At 45.4% G+C, this 11995-nt stretch overlaps 1 protein-coding gene across 5 annotated transcripts in view; it reads right to left on the minus strand.

The window, feature by feature from the left end:
* TIAM1 (TIAM Rac1 associated GEF 1) overlaps positions 1 to 11995 on the minus strand; it is a 309949-nt gene that overhangs the window by 232810 nt on the left and 65144 nt on the right. The window contains exon 1 of one of the 5 annotated variants that reach the window (XM_040227935.1): positions 6901 to 7210. The exons of 3 other annotated variants lie outside the window; for them this stretch is intronic. The gene's annotated coding sequence lies outside the window, so the exon portion shown is untranslated. Of the gene's footprint in view, positions 1 to 6900; positions 7211 to 11995 lie in introns of those variants that run through there. One more of the 5 variants, XM_040227923.1, reaches the window with a different exon arrangement.

Raw genomic sequence — 11995 nt, forward strand, 5'->3', positions numbered from 1 at the left:
GGAAAGTCTCTAAAATGATGTAATCTGAAAATCAATGGGAACCTTCTTTCTCACAACTCAAGGTGGAAGGAATCAGTGCATATGTATGGAGGCTCCCAAAAGGCAGACCCACCCAGCTCACGGTGGCCCTGACTTGGGGTGCACCCCACCACCTCCTCATCAAGCCCGAAAGACTGGCCTGTCCATGCAGATGACCCAAGAAGAAAGGGCCCCTAAGTGTCCCAGACAGTCAAGAATCTGCCTGCAATGTAGGAGACCCAGGTTCAATCCCTGGGTCAGGAAGATCCCTTGGAGAACGGAATGGCAAACCACTCCAGGATTCTTGCCTGAAGAATCCTGTGGACAGAGGACCCTGGCGAGCTACAGTCCAGGGGTCCTTGAGTCGCCAAGAGTAGGACACGACTGAGCGATTAATCCTTTCACATTCAAGCATCAGAAAGTTCCCAGGAAATCCATTTCAAAGACTCAATTTTTGAGCAGGTAGAATCAGAAGCCCTCTTCTCATCAAAACAGTCACAGATAATGAAACTTCTGTCGTCCTGAATAGGAGGATTTCAACGGATCCTAAGACAAGAAGGACTTAAAGGCTGGCCTCCTTACGTCCCTGCCTTCTGCAAACACTCCACTTACCCCATCCCAAACAGGAGAGGCTTCTCAAGATCTCCAAACGTGCCATCCACAGGGGCAGCTCACGTCCTAGGTGAGAGACTAGGACCCAGAGCCATCACACCCCAAGGAACCAGCCCCCCTGCTCCTGGCTTCGGGTCTAGAGGGTGGGGTTCAGTCCACTGTGGTTCTACCCACAAGAGCAAGGGGTTTTGTGCTCACCTTTCATATTCCTCTAGAGGTTACGAGATCCTCCTCAGAAACCTCACTGTGATAACTTAGAAAAAGGACCTCATATGTTATAGACGGGCTTCCCTCATAGCTCGGTTGGCAAAGAATCTTCCTGCAATGCAGGAGACCCGGGTTCGATTCCTGGGCTGGGAAGATCCCTTGGAGAAGGAAATGGCAACCCACTCCCGTGCCCTTGCCTGAAGAATCCCATTGGCAGAGGAGCCTGGCAGGCTGCAGTCCATGGGGCCGCAAGAGTCGGACGGACTTGGCAACTAAACCACCACCACCACCGTGTTATAGATACTCAATAAATCAGTATTTAGTATTCATAATCTAACTAGCAATTTGTATTTGAATAATCAAAGAAGCATTTGCATGTATGCTAAGTCGCTTCAGTTGTGTCCAACTCTGTGCAACGCTATGTACTGTAGCCCACCAGGCTGCTGTGTCCAAAGAATTCTCCAGGCAAGAAAATACCGGAGCAGGTTGCCATGCCCTCCTCCAGATCTTCCCAACCCAGGGGTCGAAACTTCACCTGCACTGGCAGGCAGATTCTCTACCATTAGCACCACCTTCGCTTACCAGGCCCTTATACCACTATGCTGCTACTGCTGCTAAGTCACTTCAGTCGTGTCCGACTCTGTGCAACCCCATAACCGGCAGCCCACCAGGCTCCCTCGTCCCTGGGATTCTCCAGGCAAGAACACTGGAGTGGATTGCCATTGCCTTCTCCAATGCGTGAAAGTGAAAAGTGAAAGTGAAGTCGCTCAGTCGTGTCCGACTCTTAGCGACCCCATGGACTGCAGCCCACCAGGCTCCTCGGCCCATGGGATTTTCCAGGCAAGAGGACTGCAGTGGGGTGCCACTGCCTTCTCCATTATACCACTATGGCTTCATACAAAGCACTTTGGCCATGGTTATTCTTGCCCACCAAAATCTCATAATTTATGAAAGCCTGAATTGTCAAACACTAGAGCAAATGAGTCCAAGGTACCACATGAGGTGCTATGACCTAGCTTAAGATCTTACAAATCCATCCAGAACAATTAAAAAAGACAGCTTTCCAAAAGTGATGACCTCTCATCCTCAAGTTTCACCAATGAATGGTATGCTAATACTTTGTTTTCAAGCAAAGGAATCAAAATAAACTAGGGAAGCAGTACTGCAAAACACTTAGGAAGACTATGGGCCCTCTTGTTCTCCGTTCTCATAAAAACACCAACTAAAACAAACAGCAGCTCCGGTGCTATTACTCAGCCCTCAGGGTCACAGCAGACAGGCCAGGTCAAGGGCAGCTGGTTAATCAATCTGCTGACTTGAAAAATAACCCCATGGCGAAGGCCAATTCACTCCGCAAAATGTAAACCAAGACTCGCTCCTTGGGCAGAATAGCAAATGACGTTGGCACCACACCATAAAGCCTTTCTCCAGCTCACAATTCTTCTCCATGCCCAGCTCAGCTCATCGCAACACTGGATGCCTAAATAAATCTTAACTAATTATGCCACAGATTCTCCCAGGATCTATTCAGAGGAGAAACCCCAGGGATAACAAACAGCTTGAGTCTGGAGACTTCAATAATGCTACAGTCCTTTGTGCAGGAATATTACCCACCCAACCTCCTCCACCCTTTGCTCTTCATTTCCCTTCTTGGTTAAGAGGTCAGCAGTAGCCTTCAACGATCCATATCTCCCCACAAAGCATGGACAAACTCCAAGCCCAGGAAGAGGACGCTCAGAAAATGCGGTGGAAAAAAGAAATCAATGTGGCAATCGACCCCAAGCATGTCCCAGCTAAATTCTGTAGTAAATAAAGTTAATAAACTTTGCCTTCAAAGGAGCAACCCCACTGACTTACATCCCAAGTTCTGAGCTTTGGACCCATTTCATTTGTACCCTGCGTGTGTTAGTCGCTCAGTCGTGTCCGACTCTTTGTGACCCCATGGAGTGTAGCCCGCCAGGTTCCTCTGTCCATGGGATTCTCCAGGCAAAAATACTGGAATGGGTTGCCATTTCCTCCTCCAGAGGATCTTCCCGACCCAAGGATCATACCCAGGTCTCCTGTACTGAAGGCAGATTCTTTACCATCTGAGCTACCAGGGAAGCCCCGACGTGTACCCTAAAGACAGCCCCAAAAAAGCAAGCAAGAAAGGGAGGGAATTAGAAGAGAGCAGTGAGAGTCTCAAGGGGGTGAAATGAACTGAAGGCAAACATACAATCATCCCAGGAAGGTGGCGATTGTGAGAACTGCACAATGTGTGTGCACTTGGGGCCGCTAATCAGTGCGTGTGTGCGCGCTAAGTTGCTTCAGTCTGCCTGACTCTTTGCAACCCTCAGGGATTACAGCCTGCCAGCTTCCTTTATCCATGGGGTTCTCCAGGGAACAATACTGGAGCGAGCTGCCATGTCCTCCTCCAGGGAATCTTCCTGACCTGGGGAGAGAACCAGAGTCGCTTATGTCTCCTGCATTGGCAGGAGGGTTCTTTACCACTAGTGCCAGCTTATAGTATAGATATCAGAAACTGTGGTGGAAATACAAAATCAATGTAGTGTTCATCAGCCCCAACCATCTCCCACCATATTAAAAGAGTATCTTGTAGATTATGTCACTTTTTTCACAACTAAAAAAAAAATTTTTTTTAATTTAAAAAAAAAGTGGAGGGGGAAATGTACAGTCAGTTTACCATCAATTCACTGGGATAAGATGAAAATATGGGAAGGGACCCTGGTAATTCCACTTGCCCGGAATTTTTAAAAAATGACAGCAGTGGTTTTGTTTCATGCTATTGCAATACCCTTTCACATTTCTGGAAGGAAGGCACCGGCAGAACTGTGACCTTGCACAATGGTAGCATAGGAAAACACTCCACGGACTACAACTGACTACCTACTGTGTGCCAAACCACAAGATGCGTCCCTCACATGAAAACTCAGAAGGTCCCCCCGAAGTAGTTTTCGTACCTCTGTCTCACAGTAGGGGACCCACAGGCTCAGAGAGGTTAGGCAATTTCCCCAGGGCCACACAGCTAAAACTGAGACCAGGAATTCAAACCCAGCTCTTTCTGACTCCAAAGTTATTGTTCTTACACCACCACCACATACTCAGAAAGGTTTTCTGAGGAAACTTTAAAATGCTAAGGCTCATGCATTAAATATGAACCAAACTGAAACATTTTTCCTCCGTCATTACAACAAATTTGCTCTGTCTCAGTACAAAGTAAACTTGTATTGTTAAGTGGGTTGAAATCACCTTCAATTCACATTAAATTATCAGTAAGTCTTGGGTGAATTCTAGTAAGATGTTTCCAAAACAATTCCACAGGGTGTGTCCCAGTGAATATGCAAAACCCACCCTACAACAATTTGCTCCAACAGGTATGATACTCAAGAACACAAGGAATGTTTTACTAAAACTGGAAAACATTACGTCAAAGACACATACATCCACAGTATCTTCTTCCATACAACTAAGAGACTCAGTTATTTAGTTTTAAAGGCTCTTGAAATCTTTTTTGACAGAGTTCCATAGGGCACAATTTTTTAAATGCATGTAAACTTATAAGAAGTTGTGTTTGTTTATGCTTTATTTAAAATATAAACAAAACCAAAGTTAGGTCTTTTAAAAATGAATAAAACTGATAATACATTAGCAAGGTTGATCCAAAAGAAAAAAGGCGCAAATAACCAATTCCAGAAATGAAAAAGGAAACACTTCTACAGATGCTATACTCTTTAAAAATATTATGAAAGGATATTATGTGTAACTTTATATAAATAAATTTAAGATGAAATGGGAAAATCCCTATTAAAAAGAAAACAAAACTAGTTATTAAAAACAAGATCATCTTAATAGCCTTACTTCTACAGAATAAACTGAACTTGTGATAATAAAAAAATAAAATCCAAGGACTTCTTTGGCAGTCCAAGGATTAAGACTCCACAGTACCAATGAAAAAGGGGCAGGTTCAATCCCTGGTCAGAGAACTGAGATCCCACACAACCAAACAATATAAACAAATAAATAAAGAAGATAAAATTCAAATATCCAGAGCCCATCCAGGTTACTTATGGGTGAGGTATAGAGACCACAAGAAAACAATGATACAGAAGTTGTAACGCCTGCAAGGTCATATAGCATAATTAACAAACACACGTTTCAAATAGCTTCATGATGATGTCCCCTGGCAGTCCCAGTGACAGTGTCTAGGAACCTTTCTGAATAATATATTCCCCTTCCCTAGCCGAGGATTACTGTTCCATAAAACTCCACAAACAAGGGTCTATTAGTCAGTTCTAGCAGCACTATCACGAGATCGAGTCTGGTGTCTTTCCTGTTGAATAAGTTACTAAAGGCTCCTTGGCAGGGCAGGAGGAATCAGCATCAAGTTCATCCGACCTGCATGTTCTTTCTTGAGCCCACAACAAGCGAGAAAGCAGGGCTCCCGCAGCCCAGACCATGCCTCCAGTTGTTTTTCCCTGGCACGTGTGCATGCTCATGCCCAGTAGCTAAGTCATGACTGACTTTGCGACTCCATGGACTGTAGCCCTCTGTAGCCAGGCTCCTCTGTCCGTGGGATTCTCCAGGCAAGAATACTGGAGTGGGTTGCCATTTCCTCCTCCAGGGGAATCTTCTCAACCCAGGGATTGAATCCCAGGTCTCCTGCATTAGCAGGAATTCTTTACCACTGATCCACCTAGGAAGCCCAGCATGTGTCTAGACTGGTTTAAAAGTAATTTCATTCTAGTTCTGTATCATAAACTTCGAGCAAGCTAGAGGGCGAAAGTAAAGGAAGGCTAAGACTGTGGGCACAGCATCGCGTCCCCCAAGCCCCAAAGTTCAGATGGAAGGTGGGCTGGGGAAGTCAGGCTGGTCCATTCTGGCATTAGGAGAACAACAGAGTCAGCCACTAACATCCCCCCAGGTCACACCCACCCCAGAACTTGGAAAAGCCCTTACAAAATAAAACTTGGTTTTCTACAAATATAATAAGATCCACACATTCATTCGCCTTCACTTCTGGCTCAGAGAGTAGGACAATTCTCTAAAAATTCTTACAAAAGATCGGCTTACAACACACACACACCTCCCACTGCTCTGCGCTAACCTGTTGATCAGATATGAAATAGATGACAGCAGATAACAGTTAACCCCCAGGCCTCCACCTAACCAACCCCGCAGTAAGGAAACACTGCTGCTGCTGCTGCTGCTGCTGCTAAGTCACTCGTGTCCGACTCTGTGCGACCTACACAGGTCAAAATAAAGCTCCTTGAGGGGCTCAAAATAAAACCTAAAGAATGCCCACATTTGTCCAAGTTTATCCTCTGCTGAGACAAGTGAAGCGTCTCTTGCAATCAACCCAACCTCATGCCACCCTCCACCCAAACTTCCTCCCACCCCACCCGAAATCGACTTGGGCAATCAGTCTAAAAACAAGTCAGCTGCCAGAGAAAACTAACATTTTTCAAGGAAAAAAGTTCCACATAAATAGCACCTCAATAGCCAGAAACCCTGGAACTGTACTCACTCAATCAGACAAAATTAATGAGAAACGTAGACTTCCCAGGCTTCACTCCAGAATTCCCACCCAGGAGCCTGCGAGCACCACAGCTTCGGAATATTCCTTCGGAAGTTTTTGTCACTTAAAATCCCGAGACTTTCACGGGGTTCATTTTCAAAGACGTGGACACTGAACGCGCGGCAGGGCAGCCTGAGACACGGCGCATCTTTGGTGGATAACAGGATCCCACCATCTCCTTCCAGAGCCCAGATTCAGTGAGATCCTTGGTATACAGAAGCGGCGCGCGCGGAAGGGGGTGGGGGATGAAGCGTTTTCAAAACCCCGAACCCCTTTCCCCACGAACCAGAACCCACTTGGGTGGTGTCTCCGGGCAGCCCCAGCGCAGCGCGGAGACGCGCCCCGCCGATCCCGGGCGCACAGGTCCCCGCGCGGGAGCTGCGGAGCCCGGGCTTCCATCCGGCCTCTCGCCGCCCAGGGCTGGCCCACACCTCCCAACACAAAGAAATTTGCCGGTGAAAAGAACCGGGTTTGAAATTCAAGCTCACCGCCGCTCAGCGAGGCGCACACGCCGCTCGCGTCTTGCTTCCCATCTCTCAGAACTTCCAGTAACAGAAATGAGGAAGCAGCCAGCCTTCCCCGGGCTCCAGGCGGTGGGAGTGGGCGTTACCTTGTGAAGCTTCATGCTGTGATGAATCTGGTCATTTGGGTGTGTGTGGCTCCTCCCCGCACACCGTCGCCTCCCTCCTCTCCGCCTCCTCCAATTCAAGTCTCCCCTTTGGTGTGCGCAACGCCGTGAACTCCCCAGCGCCCAGCTCCTCGCATCCTTCAGTTCAGTTCAGTCGCTCAGTCGTGTCCGACTCTTTGCGACCCCAAGAATCGACTCCCGGAGTTCACTCAGACTCACGTCCATCGAGTTGGTGATGCCATCCAGCCATCTCATCCTCTGTCGTCCCCTTCTCCTCCTGCCCCCAATCCCTCCCAGCATCAGAGTCTTTTCCAATGAGTCAACTTAGGGGAAATTAATTCCTAACAGGTTTTACCCATTTTACAGACGAACCTGGTCGCCCTGCAGAGTCTATTTTTCAAAAGCACGTGGCAAAAAAGCAGTGCCTCTTTTAGGATTTAAAGGCTAAAAATCTTAAATAACTGCGCAGTACCCGCTCATCCCCTGCAGGAATATGGGTAGTTCAGCAAGTGGAGACCTAATTCTATGAATATCTAGTTTAAAAGAGTCGAGGACAGGAAAAAAAAAAAACACTTTCAGGTGCTTATTTTTCCTTTAAAGCCTATTACAAAATATTTCAGGTATACAAAAATATATTTGAAAATAATATAATGAACCAGACAACTTTAAAAAATTAAAATTCCCAATCTTGTTGAAGCCATCCCTGAAATGCAGCCCCCTGCCCCTCCTCTTTGAAATATAACTGCTGTAAATTTGGTCTCCCATGAGCAATTTCTACATGACAGTTTCTAAAAATTCTAAAGGACACAAGCCAACAAAGTTCACGTGAAAGCAGTCCAGTGGTATCTTTCAGCTGGGCTTGCTCTTGGTTCCCAAACAAAAGTTCACTTAAATAAAACTTTAAAAGGACCACACATGAAATGAAGCCTCAGGTGGCCAGTTAAAGAGAAGGAAAGAAATCACAGTATAAGAAAATAGGATATTGGAATGACAAGCAAGAGGCCCTGTCTGAAAGAGTTGAAGCATTCATGGATGAAATTGATAGATTAATAGCATCTTATCATTTTACAAGGTTGAGCTGTGTTAAAAGCCAAGGATACTGACCCACGCTACAAGGGACTTTTTTCAAACAAACAGGCTACAGAAATAGAAACACAACATTCATCATTAAAGAGGTCCTAATTGCTCAAGTGCCTGTCAGAGATACAGGCTGGGAGCAATACTCAGAAAAGGGAATTTTCAAGATAATCACGATAAAAATCAAAATGGTAAAAACCACGATCCATTCAAAACTGATTCAAAAATGAGTAAGAAGTAGATGCCAGTTGATATATATGTTCCCAGTACCTTGCTGAGAAGCTAGCATAAGTAAACATTGAAAGACTGTCTGATACATGAAGCAAACAACCAAGAGAATGCTCACTTAGACTTCTGAAGGAGCACAATGAGAAAGGAAGGCAGTGGTCCTAGATAGGGGGTAGTGGTTTTGGTCCTGGATTTGGATAATGGTCCTTAACAAAAGGTGACTTTGCCTTGAGGGGATATTTAGCAGTACTGGAGACACAACTTGGGGGTGCAATGAGCATCAAATAGGTGACAGTCAGGGACACTGCTAAGCACCCTAAAATGCACAGAAAGCCCCCTTCAACACAGGGTTATGCAGCCCAAGAAAACAGTAGTGCTGCTAGTGAGAGACTCTGACAGAGGTCTTGCTATCCACTGTCGCTTAATGGACATTCCATCTATGATCACCAATATTATAAAGAGACTCTCCTGGGACTTATGACAATACAGAATAGCATTTCTCCTTCCTTCCCATTGTGTAGCATTTGATGACTGATGGCCGTCCTGTGAGCTCAGAAGAAAATGGGCACTCGGGTCAGATCGGGAAAAAGGTTTACCAATTTGGGGTTCATGCAACTCACAAAACCAACTTCTGTTGAACTTGGATGAAGATAATCAAGAGAGGGTTGAGAGGAAGATGACAGAAAGACAGGGTTTCAGCCTGAGAAGCACTGCATGGCTGGGCAAGGAGGCATCGGGTGCAAAGTGAAAGAGTTGTGAAAGATACATAGGGTCGGGATTATCCCGGTCATATCGGTCATCTCTCTATAAGACAGTCATTAGCTGTAGACACTCCGTTGAGAACAGGAAGGATCTTTAATCTCATTACAGCTTACCGAAAAGCAAGTTACAAATCACTTACAGGAAAAGGAATGCAAGCATCACAAAGTTTACATCTTTCCTACAGGGTTTTCTGGTCTCATCATTTCCTAAGAAGTATTGAACACTTCTTTTAACGAGGATGCCGTATGTTTTTTTCTCCTTTCTTGAATAAGAAAGAGATTCGTTGTTGTTGTTCAGAGGGGTGAGGGGTGGGTGCGAGGGGGCAGTGGGTTTGCTCATTTTGCACCCCCCTTAAAACCGACCAGATGGTAGGTTCTCAATAAATGGACATGGGATTAAACTGAAGGAGTCCCCACTTTACTACCAACCTCTCAGGTCAGAAAAGAGAGTCCCCTATAGTTGCTTCTGGCAGAAATCCACAGGGCTCCAGGGGGTTCAAGAGTCTGAATGATCTGACAGCACATGAAAACTCTGCTGCCTGCATTCAGTGGCTGACAGATTGCCAAAGACAGGCGACAAGGGCTAGCCTGGACCAAGATCAGAACCCAAGCGGCGGCCACTGGCCTCACGGAGAGACAGCTCTCTGAACCAAAGCACTTACTCCCATAACAGAAGGAAGAGTGCCCAGCTGTGGGTCCCCTCCACAAGCCACGTGACAAACTGATGACAAGGAGGACACTTGAGCCCTCCTTAAGGTACCAACTTCTGAACCTGCAGTTTCTAACGATATGAATTTAGGAAAAGGACAAGTCAGCACAGTCATGAGCCCTGCCACAAGCAATGAACTCAGGCGTCAACATGCAACACTTCTGTAATGGAGAAATACAACCAGTAGAGGGCACACAACTGACTTTTGTTTTTACCTGTCATCTGGGATCAGGATAAACCTGGAGACGATATTAAATGAAACAAGTTACAAGAGTGATCCTCCACTACCACAAGTGGGAAAAAAGAAAGATTTACCTAAAAACCAGTTTGAAAAAAATCTACAAGCCATGACACCCTTATATGGTGTTTATACTGCTTATGGATATTTATATAAGAGGTAGCTAAACTGACATAATTATAATTAATTAATCAGTTAATACATGTTGGAAACAATATTTGATATGTGGAGAAGAAAGCCACAAAGGGTTAAATGTCTCTCTTCTTTGTCAGCTGAATCTACCCTCAGAAAAAAACTAATTTTTTCTTAATTTTCCCCAAAGATTTTCCTAGGTCTTTATCTTGCTATTTTGCTTATTAGACCTATAATAGCTGGCTTTTAAAATTCCTTTGAAATTGTGTTCTCAACAACACAAATGCCCTTCTTAAACACGATTCTTCTCGATGACCTTTTCATCCAGAAAGGTCTTCAAAACCAACTTGCTCAGGAATCAAAGCAGCTTAACCCCAAATCATTGTAATCAGCTGAGCTGAAAAGATCTGCAAAGTTGATATTAGTGGCTGCAGTGAGCCCCCTGCCACTCTCCCCAGTCTAAATCTGGAGCTAGGAAGCAGGGCTAAGGTACCAAGTGCTCACACCAACACGCCGTCACCTGTATCACCCTGAGTCAGCAACAAAGCTGGAGAGAAAGTGCTCCTTAAGTGAGGTGAAGCCCAACTGGGGTGTTAATTAACACCGTCAAATATTCTGAATCCAAATAAAACAATTCCCCAGCATAGGTACAGATCTAAACACAGATCCAGTTAATCCTATGATGTCACTAGGGAAATTCAGAGGCTTATTCACAAATACATTTCGCAGTTGACTGCCGTCTGATTGCCAAAATCAACTTTTTATGTTGGAAACTGGTTGAAAGCCTAAATATGGATCCATCTTACCCAGCCCGCTTGGTGATCTGAGGATGCGTTCAGGGACACTGACATGTCTGAAAACCCTTGATTCAGTGCTGGACGAGCAGGGCCTTCCTTCTCTCTGAAAAGAAACCAAAGCCCACCCTTTCAGTGCCTTGTCTTGTCTTGATGTGTAAGTGCAAGTGAAAAGTGTTAGTCGCTCAGTTGACTCTGTAGCCCACCAGGCTCCTCTGTCCACGGGATTCTCTAGGCAAGAACACTGGAGTGGGTCACCATGGCCTCCTCCAGGGGATCTTCCCAACCCAGGGATGGAACCCGGGTCTCCTGCATTGCAGACGGATTCTTTACCGTCTGAGCCACCAGGGAAGCCCATGATGTGCAAAGCCCTCATTACACTTGATTTGATAAAAGAATGTTTTATGACTTTACACTTTGCACCAACCAAACTTTGAGCCTCTTTCTTTCCTTTTAGTCTTTGTTGAAGTGCTTACATTGTTGTTGTTGTTTAGTTGCTAAATCATGTCCGACTCTTTTGCAACCCCATGGACCCACCAGGCTCCTCTGTCCATGGGATACTCGAATGGGTTGCCATTTCCTTCCCCAGAAAAACTCTTAACATAGTTTTCACTATCTGAAAATGAATGCAAAATCAATAAGCGAAATATTCCTGAAAAATACACCATCTGCCGAAAAAGGCCATGCAAACTCTAACAGCTTTTAAAGGCCACCTCCAGTGTGGCAAGTTCCTTGAAATCCAAAGGCTTCAATTTCCTCAACCATATAAATGATGGGTGTTCAAATTTAATTTTCTCTGACTTCCCAGCTCTAGCTTCCAATTCTATGTGTCCATGACTTTAAAATTCCCATTGGCTTTCATTGCCCCAAATTACATTTCTTTACAGAACCACTTTTATCTCACATGCCAAGGTTAAGAGGTTCAGGACTCCAGTGGTGATTGACGTAACTGAACCTGGACTTGTAACTGGAAGGGTGAAGGGGAGAGGGGAGGAAGGGTGAAGGGGAGAGGGGAG

Source organism: Oryx dammah, unplaced genomic scaffold (assembly GCF_014754425.2).
Source record: "Oryx dammah isolate SB20612 unplaced genomic scaffold, SCBI_Odam_1.1 HiC_scaffold_2, whole genome shotgun sequence".
NCBI classification, from domain to species: domain Eukaryota; kingdom Metazoa; phylum Chordata; class Mammalia; order Artiodactyla; family Bovidae; genus Oryx; species Oryx dammah.